Source organism: Psittacula echo (assembly GCF_963264785.1).
Source record: "Psittacula echo genome assembly, chromosome: 7".
NCBI classification, from domain to species: domain Eukaryota; kingdom Metazoa; phylum Chordata; class Aves; order Psittaciformes; family Psittacidae; genus Psittacula; species Psittacula echo.
The window spans coordinates 54726826-54736521 of record NC_137740.1 but is presented as its reverse complement, the minus strand read 5'-3'; positions in this window follow the sequence as shown (position 1 = coordinate 54736521).

Below are 9696 nucleotides of genomic sequence, written 5' to 3'. Positions count from 1 at the left end.
GTAAGAAGGAAGATTGCCTCTGGCTCCCACCTGTCAGTTAAGCAAGCAAAGAAAATCAGCCTCAGAAAAGGGAGCTCTGACTTGGTTACCCCAGAGGAAGCCTGCAGTAATTTTGACAGTCCAGGCATCATCCAGCCCTTGAGTACATAACATTATTGATCTCCTAAATTTGAAAGTTTGGGCATAGGTTGGTGTTTATGGAGGCCACATAAAGCCTTTACTGGGAATGGGGAGCAGTGGCAGAGGCTGATGGAGTGGGAGATGATGTACTGGGGTCTCCAGAGGCATGTGGGCTCGCATGTCCCAGTGCCTGGTTGTGAGGTGCTGTTGTTTCTGCAGCAGCCCATCATGCTCTGGAGCAGTGGCACTGCACAGCTCTTTAACTGCGGCGAGTCTTTTAAATACACTGTATGGATTTTGAGACTAGACCACCACTGACCTATCAGTAAATAGACTTCAAGGTAATTTAAATCAGATAGCAGACCTACTGCGTATCCCATTCATCTAGCAGGGCAAAATAGTGTTGTAAGACCTATTTTTGGACATCTGGGATGTCAGTCACCATGTTGCGTGTCTGCAGCGCTGCAGGTAAAATGCCATGCTGAAACAAAGAACTTCTTATTTGTCTGTGTCTTCAGAGGAAGTATATTCAAATGTGGCTTTGCTTTTGCTTGCAAGTCTCTGGAGAATTACACCAGTTAGATTCACACAGAGGAGCTCACTTTTGAGCTCAGTTGCTAAGTGTGCAAACCTTTTCCAAGTGTCAGGATACACTGACCAGAGGAACCACATTTGTGTGGGGAATGTGGTAATGTGGAACACTGGACCAATAGGTGTTTTACTTTATTTTAGTCAGTGTTAAGAAGAAAAAGTATCTGAATTGGGAGAATTAGACAGTGATTGCATTAAACTGGTGATTCTCCTGTATTGATTTACCAGAAAAAAAATGTTGGTGCTACCAAGAAACCCCAAGGCAAAAAGAACAGGTGACTTAGCTGGTGTCACTCAACATGTGAAAACCAGAGATGAGATGCTAGTTGTCTGGAACCTGTGCTCTGTTCATTAGCCCAAGCTGCCTGACTGCAGGCTGTTAACAGAGAGACACACATAATCAGAGAAAGAAAAAATCTGTTGATAAGTTATTTGTAGCCGCCTGGTCTTTTCCAGGGCAGAAGAGGCTTTCACTTCTTAGAAGTTGTCTGCAAAGGGATGTTTCCTCCTATGGTTATGCAACATAATAATTATGTTGTATTCACAGCAATTTAATTTGAACTGCAAGTAAGTATTTTAGTACTAGGGAGTTGCATCAGTGGGACTACAGGGGTTTAGTGCTCAGTTACAGCAGTATAATTGCCTCAGTAAATCTCACCTGTGTTGATAAACCCTTAGACAAGCAGAGTAGTTCAAGTTTCCCATGAGCAGACACATTTCAGAGCACCAATTTGCCCCCAGTTGATGACACTATGATTTGGACTTTTAGAGCAGTGGTATAGGCAGACACATTCGAAGCAGCATGTGGCTGAATTTCATACCCGCTGTGTATGGTGTATAGTTGGGTACACTGCTTTATGAATCAGACCAAGAAAATGTGTACAGTGTGCTCTACAAGAAAAGTTAGTACAAGGGCACAGCTGTTTCTGAACCAGCAGTATTTCTTTGGGACTTTTTGTACTGGACTACCCTCTTTCAGCCTCAAGGCTGCACTGTGACCATTTTAATTTGAAAACACAGAGGACCCTGAAGGCTGGATGCTTTGCTCGTGTAAATTAGTGTAGCTCCATTCTCTTCTGTGCAGTTATGTTCTCACCTGATAATGTTTGTTTTATTTTTATGGCAAAAGAGCTATAAAAACCTTCCACTCCTGCAAGTGAACAATACATAACTGTACTAATCAAAAATAGCTAAATAAAAACACTAAGAAACCTTTCCTTGCTAATTGCTAATCTGGGTTTGCTTACGTATATTGTGAGTATATTTAGTGAAGTTGTTGGAAACAGTGTGAGGTGAACTAGATTTGAATGTCTGTACAGGGCAAACTTAGTTGCTGTATACAGCAATACCACACAGAGGGTGTACCTCCGTGTTTGAAGGGTTATTGCTGTATGTGCCAACCTGATGTAATTCGTTATCCTGTTCTAATTGAGTCTGCTCCAGCAGTGAGAAGGGCAATATTTAGACCTGTCATGTTCCTCAAACTACTGCTGCTTGGTGTCTTCATGTGATGGTGTTGGGTAAACGTTCCCTGGTGGATGATGTTCCCGGAGGCTGCCAGGCAGCTGGAGTTTATCATGACAAGCTGTGGCTTGCGTGCTGCAGCAAGGGTGCTGCTCGCCACTGACCACAGCAGCATGTGATGCTGCATAGGCTGCCTATGCTGTGCCAGGAAAGGGATGCCAGCCCCCTGGTTTTCAGTCCCCCAGGAGTTTCTCAGTGGCCTTATCCCCCTGCCAAAGTCAGCAGGTAGGTACGCATGACTTCAGCAGGTGCTGGGCCATGCACAGCGTGGATATTTGCATTTCGTTCTTCATTCTGAGCTATTAGAGCAGATCTCGCCCCATCACTTTTAATACTGAAAAATTTAGCCATTTGATTTAAATATCATATTTTCTCTTCTGATTGTTAAACTGCTCTTAAAATAGACTTGGAAACCAGTTTGCAGTTTTGTCCCTGGAGCGCTCACACTGGTAGTGGGACAAGGGGCTTTGTGTCAAACAAAGATGTCTACCTCTAGCACCAGGCTCAAATAAAAATGATAATAAAACACTTTTAAGAATGCATTTCACAGTTTATCCTTAGTGTGAATTGCTTCTTACACTGTGAACTTTTCGAATTATAGGGCTGAGAATTTTCCTTTGAGTCCATCCTGGGTTACAACCAATAAAGGTCTTGGAGCAGAGACAGCAAAGCTTCTGCTCGAACTCCAGAGAATGTGAAAATGGAGCTCTAATGAGGATATCTGTCCTATGACAGCTTTCCCAGCAAAACAACAAACTGGCCATACTCTGGTTGAGCACTAGAAACCCTTGGGGGATTCTAATGTGGCATGTACTCGCTTCCTGATTAGCTATACCTGCTGAAAAAGCTTTTTTGTTCTTGGGATCTTATGAATTGCTCCAGTCTGAAGGATTACATTACAGAGCAGTTCATGAGTATGGCATTTCCTGGAACATATTTAAAGAAATATGGTGCGAGTGCATATATTGGCATACGGTCTTCAACCTTACTGTAAATGAAATATTAGCAAACCCAGAAAACAACTCCCATCAAGAAAAACTCCCAAACCATTAAGGGCCTGTAAGGCATCTAAAGCTAGGTGTGGGCTATGTCATAAAGTACATTTTTGTTAGTATAATACTTTCAGCTTGCTTCTGAAATCAGAGTTCAAATTACTGTTATTCAGCTACACATTTTCTAGGTTAGTGCTGACATTAGCACAATGATACATTTGAAGAGTTAGATGTTTCTTTGCAATGAAATGTGGAGTTCAGACAGATTATCCACAGCTCTGTGACTGCAGTTTGAAACTCTTATGTTGCATTCACCAGGCTCTTGTACTAACCTGTTGCAGAGCTCCTTTGGTTTTGTGAATAAGCTTCAAACCTCTGGCTGCTCCGTAGCTCAGGTACACCTCTAAAATCGCTTGTGTCTTAGTAGCAGATAGGTACAAAACCTGGTGGGATTTGTTTCCATCATCTTCCATGGCTGCTGGTATGCAGACAGGCCTATATCTGCTGCCAGGTGACTTCTTCCTTTCTGCACCTTGTAGAGTCCTGCAAGGGGTGGTGCAGAAAAGCAAGGGCAGCTGCAGCAGCAAAGGGGAGCACAAGCTGAGAAGTGTCCCGGGGGGACTAAACGCTTTGGACCAGGGAACACGAGATGGAGAACTTGAAGGAAAACTTTTTCAGACTTCCGCTATAGATCGAGCTGTGTAAATAAGCTCTTGGGGGACTGTCTGGTGAGCAAAAAGCTGTTCACAAAGAAATGTGCTTGGAAAGTTTCAACAGTGAGTGAACTGAAGAGAGGTGTGGGTTTGGTGTAAAAGCCATGTTGCTTATCACCAGAGAGAGCGGCTAAATTGCAATACACACCTGATTAATTTGAAAGAATGAAAATTCACAAATACCACGTTTACGATTGTCAAATGAAATTCTCCCTGAATTACTTAGCTCCACTTACAAGGGCTGAACAGCAGCGCTTACAGTGAAAATACTGCTTCAGGCTTACCATCAGTCATTGCTACTCCCTAATAACACAGGACTTGTCTAAACAACAACCAGCTGCAGGTACATATAAAATTGGAAATATCAGGAGTTATGAAAGCCATAGACTGGTGCTAAAGCCACATCATTCTGTGATAACAGAGGTGGGTGGCAGAAGGGTGGTGATAGCCTCATGTCTCCCCTGTAGGAAGCAGCAAGCTGTGCAGAGGCAGCAAGGCAACAGGCACGCGCTCTGGGTGTCCTAAGGGTGTATTCTGGTTGTTGGCTTAAACGTATCCTTTCTGGCTAAACAAAATTCCTTATGATTCCTAGTACTACACTGTGGCACAAATAATGTTAGCTTTCCTAAGCCATGCTGAAAAGAATAGTTTTCTCCTTTTAAGCAGCTAGTTTTAAAAAGATTTTATCCAACTTGAAGCTTGGAGAAAATTGAATAGAAAGCGCTGATGGCGAGGAGAAAAGTACGTAAGAAAACAACCCCGTATTGATAACAAATGTGAATGAATTACATAGATTTTTTTAATATTGCTGCTGGCCACTTTTTCCTTGAAAAATAATTGAATAGAGTAACATCAACTGCCTTTATTTAATTGTCTTTTTGAGCAGTCACGGGTTGCTGTATTTCAGACTGACTACCAAGCAGGTGGTGGCTCTTGTTCTGTAACTTGCTCTTCTATTACAAGCAGGCACAGGAGACCAGTTCGGTGAAGACATTGTGAATGGCCTACACACACACTTTGGCACCAATTAAGGATTATTTCTCGTACTGGTAGGGGTGAGAGGCCTCAGGTTTTAATTAAGACCCCACAGTCCTTGATATCATGCAAATATAAGCGAGTGTCTTGCTCTTGCATGGGCACAGCCCTGTATCCATGGAGAGCATCAGTGGTATGGAGGAACCTCCTTGCAAGCTCAGAGGTTTGGCAATGGGACACTGGCAACAGGATTGCGCTAATTGTTTGCAACCTTTCCTGCCCTGATGTTTTTAATCTAAATAAATAATGAGAAAGAGGAGAATGGTTCATTGTACCTGAAGCTCTTTGGAAAACAGGGCAAAGAGAGACTGCACATGGATGCGGTTAGTTTTTTAGTTTTTAGTAATTATTGTTGTCACTCCCATTTTATTGGCAGGAGATGGAAAAACAAAGTAAAACTTGAAGATTTGAATTGCAATGTCTCTGACAGAGCTGAGAGCAGACTGTAAGATTTCTGAGCTTTGTACCAACCTGAGGGATGGTTCAAAGAGGCAGGGTGGTGGTGGCTGTGTACCAGCAGGAAGAGGCATACAGAGCTATAAAATGAGCAGTGTCCATCATCCCCATGTATCACTGCACCAGAAGTAACAAGAGACTTCTCAAATCTAGAGCCAGCCTGAAACATTACTCCCCAGAAGTAGATATCTTTTATTCACTAGAATGAAGCACTAAGTTGCAATAATTGGATTTTGAGCTTATTGATCAAGACTTTGAAATGTTGCTGTTCATTCTTGCGTAAACATTTAGATTGTTCCCAGCACAAATCTGGGAAAGGCAGTATCCAGATTTAAATTTTCCATCTGGCTCAGACCAAGGGTTTGTGCAAAGGTGTCTCCATGTCAGCTTGGGAGGACAGGGTGGCTATCCAGCTGCTATAGACTGAGCTGAAGGGTTCAGTTTTCCCTGTTCAAGCTCTTTCCCTGTCTGTGGAAGACTTAACTCCACCCTGGCACTAGGGCTGGAGCTGAGATTGTGTGTCTCAGATCTCTTGTTACCATCTTCCCAGCCAAAAAATGTTTTACTACTCAGTGTCAGCTGGAAGAGCATCCAGAGGGAAAGAAACTCAGGCACAGAGTACCCTGCTGTGGTGATTTGGGGACACTGCTGAAAGGGCAGACATGGGTTCAGGGTCCTTCCCATCCCTAGGGAGAAGAGTAATTACCAAGTTAGCAGTGTGTAAGTGGCCTACGTAACCTCCTTCGATTTATAGCAAGCAATTATTTTCCTTTCTTATTACAATCACTTGAAAGTGAACTGCACTATTGCAGCAGGAGGGCAGGCAAGAGTTACGCTTCTGTGCAGAGAGAGTGAAAACAAAGTTGGATTCAAAGAAATCCTACCCTTGTTTTTCAGTCTGGTTTCAGACTGGAAAACAGGCCAAAAAGTGAACATGCAGCAGGAGATGAAGTTGCATAGCCCGTGAGTTTTAGAAGAGCCGCAATTGATTTTGCAGGTTTTCCTTCAGTGTGTTGGTGCAGGCAGTGAGACCTGCACAGGGGCTTGCTCCAGGTCCTCCCCTGTGTCTCTAGCAGGTGCTGTGGGGAAGCCTGGAATATCCAAGCCTCGGGGGTGATTTAATTCCTTGATTCTGCACTGCCGTATAATCTCCATTGTTCTGCCTTTTCCCTGTGAATATGGCTTCTGACAGTATGTTCGCTGCCTTTTCCATCAAGCTCACTTGTGCCTTGCTCTAGGGACAAGTGACATAAAGCCCTTCTTGCTCAACAAGCAAGGCCCATTGTGCTGCCATTATAGAGCTCTGACTGAATGCAAAACCCAAGCTGGTATTGCTCATACTTAATCAATTGAGTCACTGCCAATGGTATTGGTGATTCCTGAGTTGTGTCTCCTAGGCAGGCTGCAAAAATAATAAGGAATGATCAGGAAGAAAAATCACTTCGCAACAACCAGACACACAGAGCCTGAGATGGCAAAAATTTACAGCATCTCCTGCTTGGGCCTGAGACGAGATGACTCCATGCAACGCAAGGTAAGCTCATCTTTTTACTGTTGTGCTGCTTTCCTCTCTAAATTTCAAAAGTCAGACTTTTCACTGCTGTGCCATGGTTGAAACAGTTGATTTAACTCTCTCCTGTTGCCGAAATATCTGTGCTTCGCGTGGTAGTGCTGTTGCTTCTCAGAGCAATACTTCTGTTACTGCAGATTTTAATTACCGCTCATTGAGAACAAGATAAATGGAGCTTGAAGTCCATAGCCTTAAAGCTATCCATAGACAACCTAACTGTGCCTGTTACAGTGCTTAGATGATGTCAGCCGCATGCTATTTACTTAACCTATAAATGTCACTGGCATGATTTGTGCTGCTGAAGAAGATTTGGGGAGAAATGCTAACATGCAGCAAAAGAAAGAAACCTCTAAGGAACAGATGGACAGGCAGGATTTTCACACTCACTGTTCATATGTAAGAGCATGGAGAGCCCATATTTAAGGCAGCAGATTTTTGCTGGGGGTGAGCACATCTTGCACATCACTTGGTGTGTGCGCAGGAACGTGCCTTCCCTCTGCACTTCACACCCACCAGTGAAGCCCTGTGGGAGCGCGGTGGGTGTCAAGTGGTGCCAGGTGAGTGCCAGCTCCACGCCTGTCAAAATGGTTATCCCAGCAGCACAGGTTAGGATCAGTGCGGCTGGGCCAGGAGAAGAGCAAGCACCCAGGTAGGCTGCGCTGCTCCTTTGATTAGTGCTTGCCTCCTGGCAGGCACATGCTGCAGGTTCTGCTGCGGAGCTGCTGGCTCATGCCATGGTCTGCCAAAGATGTAGGGCACTGCTGAGGGAGAGGATGAGGCTGCCTCCACCAGCCTTTGAATCCCAGGTAGGAATTTTGCTCTTTGGGCTGGATAGAATGAAGTCTCATAAACTCTTCTCCACCAGTCTGCTCTCAGCCTTGGTTAGCTGGATGCACTCATGTACCCTGCATGCATCCGTATGCATGCTGTAGTATCAGAGCTGAAGAGGTTTTGTCTGTGGACCAGGAGACCCAGGCGAGACTTTCCAAATGCCAGTTCGAGCTCTGGAGCTGGTTCAGCAGCCCTGCCTGCCAGCTTTTCCTCTGAGCTTCCCAGTGGGCTGCTTCTGGGCCTTCTCCTCCAGAGGCACCATTGCTCAGAGCAAGGGGTGCACAGAGTTTGGACCAATAGTTCCGGGTTGTTGTTGTTTCATTTTCTATTAATCTCCCAGGAGGTGATGAGACAATTTAGGTCAGTGACAGGGGAAGGCTGGGACATTATAAGTATAGCTGCTGTTTGTGCATCAGTGTGTTACACAGCATGCTCCGCAGCGCATTTTCTTTCCGGAGGGGTGGAATGTGGGGAAAGTTACACCCTCTGAATTTAATTCCTGATTTATGTGTGTCAAGCTGGGTGTATCCTTTTTTTTTTTTTTTCCTCTTTTTTTTTTTTTTTTCTTTTCTTTTTTTGGGAGATAAATTTATACTTCTTTCTGGTCTGCACCCTGTTTGATGAATTCATGGTGCCATCTGCTGATTAGAGATGGAATCAGCACTGAGTTCTAGTTGAGGATTGCATTCTGCACTATTTCTACATAAAATTTATGTGATTAAACAACAGCTTTAAATGTGGAAAGAACCAAATAGCTGGGATTTCTTTTTTCCTTCTTTTTCACCAGAATTGCTCAGAACCCGGAAATCTGCGTGACTACTCTGGGATATGGGCCTGCCTGTGCAGGAGTCAGAGCGGTGCTTTTGAAATCTCACCCCAAATGTACAGCAGAGCCGGTTTTTCACCTTCTCCCTGTGTGCAGAGCATTTTCATGCCTCTGCCACTGCTCTGCTCATCAAAATGAGAAACAGCTTTCAAAAACATTTTGAGCTTTTTGGAAAACTGGAAGATTCTGGGTTTTTTTTTTTTTTAGCCTTTTTTAAAAAAGTAGCAGTAAGCAAAGGCAACCGATGAAAACGCTCTGTTCTGAGTCTGTTTGTGAAGCAGACAAATTCTTTCCCCTTTTATCTGGAGTCAGCAACAATCTGATCATGTGGCCAAAGATGCAGTTTAAAAAAGCCAAGCAAACCACCAGTGAGAGAATTGAAGAGTCGATCTCGGCTGTCCTTGCAGACAATATTCCTAAATTTCAGATTTCAAAAGGCTCCAAGCATTTTGATTAGAAATCAAATAAATAATTTTATAAGTAATTTGCTGGTTCTATTGACAGCACGTGAAGGGGAATGAACTTTGCTCCTGCTGATCTGGTCTCCAGCTTTAACTACTGTCTCGTGCTGTTATTGTCTTTTCAGTGCTGACTGCTCATTCTCTCCCAAACTATCTATTTCTTCTGAAGGATCCTGCTCTTCAGGAGTCTGTTTCCCATCCCTGGGCAGATGCACAGCATCGCCAACCTAAGAACCTGGCAGTTGACCTGGAAAATAGGGTATGGGGCTGGAGTTAGAGATCCAGGGCATTTTCATCCCCAGGTGGGTCTTGCCTTTTGAAGGACTCTGTGAGGAGTGAGCAACAGAAAATGTATGGGGAAAAATACAGGCAAGTAGAAACATTTTTAAAAAATACATGAGTTCTTAATGCAAAACAGAGAAGGGGCTTACCTAAGATACATTGGCTTTGCTTCTGAGATACCTAGTTCTTTGTCCTTTAGAAGGAAATGCAAAATATGTTCTAAATGGCAAACAATTTCCACACGCACCTTTAAAGCACAGCCCCTTTTCTGTCCTTTTCTCTAAGCACAGCGATT